Source organism: Myotis davidii, unplaced genomic scaffold (genome assembly GCF_000327345.1).
Source record: "Myotis davidii unplaced genomic scaffold, ASM32734v1 scaffold6, whole genome shotgun sequence".
NCBI classification, from domain to species: domain Eukaryota; kingdom Metazoa; phylum Chordata; class Mammalia; order Chiroptera; family Vespertilionidae; genus Myotis; species Myotis davidii.
This window is the reverse complement of record NW_006383011.1, coordinates 5,075,783-5,078,628: the sequence shown is the minus strand read 5'-3', so window position 1 is coordinate 5,078,628 and position 2,846 is coordinate 5,075,783. Positions and strand designations below refer to the sequence as shown.

General features: G+C 43.7%; 1 pseudogene; it reads right to left on the bottom strand.

Annotated features, from left to right (window-relative positions):
• LOC102773331 overlaps positions 1-2,846 on the bottom strand; it is a 117,356-nt pseudogene that overhangs the window by 32,252 nt on the left and 82,258 nt on the right.

The following is a 2,846-nucleotide window of genomic DNA, read 5'->3' as shown; positions in this document are numbered from 1 at the left end:
GAATCAACAGGGTGGAGCAAGCAGCTATGGCTGATCCTCAGCCCTGCCCTTAGGGGCCCCGGGTCTCAGTGTCCCGGTAATTGCTGCAAACACCTTTGAGAGAAAGCCGCCCTCAAGTTCCGAGTTCTGCCCACTGCCAGACAGTCCAGTTTCTCCCCATATGAGTCTGGGTCCCCAGAGACTTCCCGGAACTGGTGTTTAGAGCAGTCAGGGACTTGTGACTCCCGATTCAAAAAGAGAGCCGTGTCCTCAGCTGCCAGCCCTTTCCACGTGCGCCTCTGTACCTCTGCACTTCTGCACCTCCTCTGAGTCTCAGTGTGCTTTTCTCTTACCTTCTAGTTGTAGAATTTCCACTCAGCCAGCCTTCCTGTGGTTCTGAATGATGTCCGTTTTGTCTTTTAGTTGTATTTTTGAATTTCTTGTGGGAGGCAGCAATTTCTGGTGTTTACCTATGCCGCCATCTTGGTTTCTCCATCCTTTCTTGGGATTTTTGCAAGAGGGAAAGCCAAAAGCAGTTTAAAGCCAAATGCTCTTCCGTTTTTTTTTGTAAAAGTGTAAATCCAGTCAAAAGGAGGGAAGAAAGAAAGAGGCCTCTGCTTGAGAGAGTACTAATAATGGAGTAAGGTTGGGGAAAGGGGAGAGTCTCCTAAACAGGGGAGGGGCCTGGGTTACCACAAACTTCACTAATAATTTTGGGGCCCCAGGAGTGGGTCAAGACCTCAGAGTGCATTGGGGTATCTAGAATGACTGGACCCCAAGATGACCTGCTAGGACAGAAATGCCAATGATATTCTGACCAAACGGAATGTCATTGTACATTAGAGAACCACATGGCCTGAGACCAAGATTTTGGTGTGTTTTTTTTTGAGACCAAGATTTTTATGGTATTATGGGTACCACATAAGGCATCCTAACCAATGATTAATTAGTTTCTCATCTTAATCTGATGGGAGCCAAAATGTGGGATTAAAAGTAATATTTCCTTATTTTACATGTGTGTTAAAATTCATACCTAATATATGTTTCATATGGTATAGTTTTTAAAATATATTTATTTCAAAGAGAGGAAGGGAGAGGGAGAGAAAAAATGATGAGAATCATTGATTGGCCACCTCCTGCATGCCCTCTAGTGGGGATAGAGCCGGAAACCTGGGCATGTGCCCTGACTGGGAATTCACTGTGACTTCCTTGTTCATAGGTTGACACTAAACCACTGACCCATGCTGGCTGGGCTAGTTTTGAAATTTGATTGTGAGAGGCAGAATAATGGCCTCCCAAAGATGTTCATGTCCTAAGAGATATACAGATATGTTCATTTATATTGTAAAGAGACTTTGCAGATGTGTTTAACAACCTCAAGATATGGAGATTATCCTGAATTATTTGGATGAGCACAACCTATTCACAAAGATTTTTAAAAATGGGAGAGGGGAGATCAGCAACCTGATATTTCTGGCTTTGAAGATGGAGGAAGATCATGAGCCCAGAAATTGCCACCTCTAGAAGCTAGGAAAGGGAAGGAAACAGATTTTCCCCTAGAGTCTCAAAAAAAGGAATAGAGCCCTACCAGCACCTTGATTTTAGTCCTGTGAGTCGAGTGTCAGACTTCTAACCTACAGAACTATTAGACAGTAAATTTGTGTCATTGTTAGCCACTACATTTGTGATCATCTATTATAGCAGTAATAGAAAACTAATACATGGTAATGGAACCTATCCAACAATCACTCTTTTTCCCCCGTCTCTGCTTATTGGGGGCGAGGGGGAAGGATTCTATGGAAAGTAACCTCACAGGGTGAAAAAATGGGTTCTATGCAACATAATCTCAAAGGGTGGACTGATCTTAAATTCCTAGTCAAGCAGGTCATGGTGGGTAGTCTCACCCCAGACATAACTTCTTTAGTAAAAGGTTTCTCTTTGCCTTAAATAAGTCTTGTTCATTGTTTCTGTGCATGTAAGTTAACAAATTTTTTAAATAAGCCACCATCATGAGAGCAATTAACTATCCTGTAATCCCATGCCCGCCTTGCTTTCTCCCACCTCCATGTAATCTTTCTTGTGCAGGATGAACCCCATTTTTCTGGGAATATCTACCATGGCTCAGTCCTTTCTTGAGGAGCTATACTAGTACATTCCCCACCTCACTGACATCGTGCCACGCCCAGGGCAAGGTGCGAGGACTTGAGAGGACTCATGAGAAAGAGAAAGAGGTGCTGAATCAGACAGAGGTTGCTTTTGACACATGCAGAGGGTAACCATGGGTGATAGGTGTTAGGTCTCCTCTGACCATGGATCTCCTAGTGTACTGACATTACCACAACTCGGTGGACAGCTGAAATTTGCCTAGAATAGTGGGCAGGCTCTGAGTTCAGAAGTGGAGGCTGTAGCAACCCCCCAGGACAGTCTCCAATCTGCTATGGAGGCCAGATCCCAATGTGTTTAAACAAAACCGGCAAGGGCAACAGGAGATGTGGTTTTGTTGTCACACAGGTTTCCTTGGGAGGAGGCATGGGAATGGTAGACATGATAGATATCTTTGGGCTAGATGATTGGTTGTGGGAGAGGGATAAGAAAGTAAGATGGTTTTGGTATGCTTCCTTAGTATGAAACACAGCTGAGAATCTTCTCTAAGTAGGGTTGCCCAAAACAGGACATTTGAATTTCAGATAAATAATAACTTTTTTAGTAGAAGTATATCCCAAATATTGCAATCATATAAGGTTTCTCCCTTTGAGAGAGAATGGTTAAGTCAGGGAAGGATGCAGGAAGCTGAAGGGGTTCCCCTTTTCTCTGAAATTAGGTCAGTTGTTAAGAGTGCCTTTTGAAGCCCACCCGTTGGCTCAGCG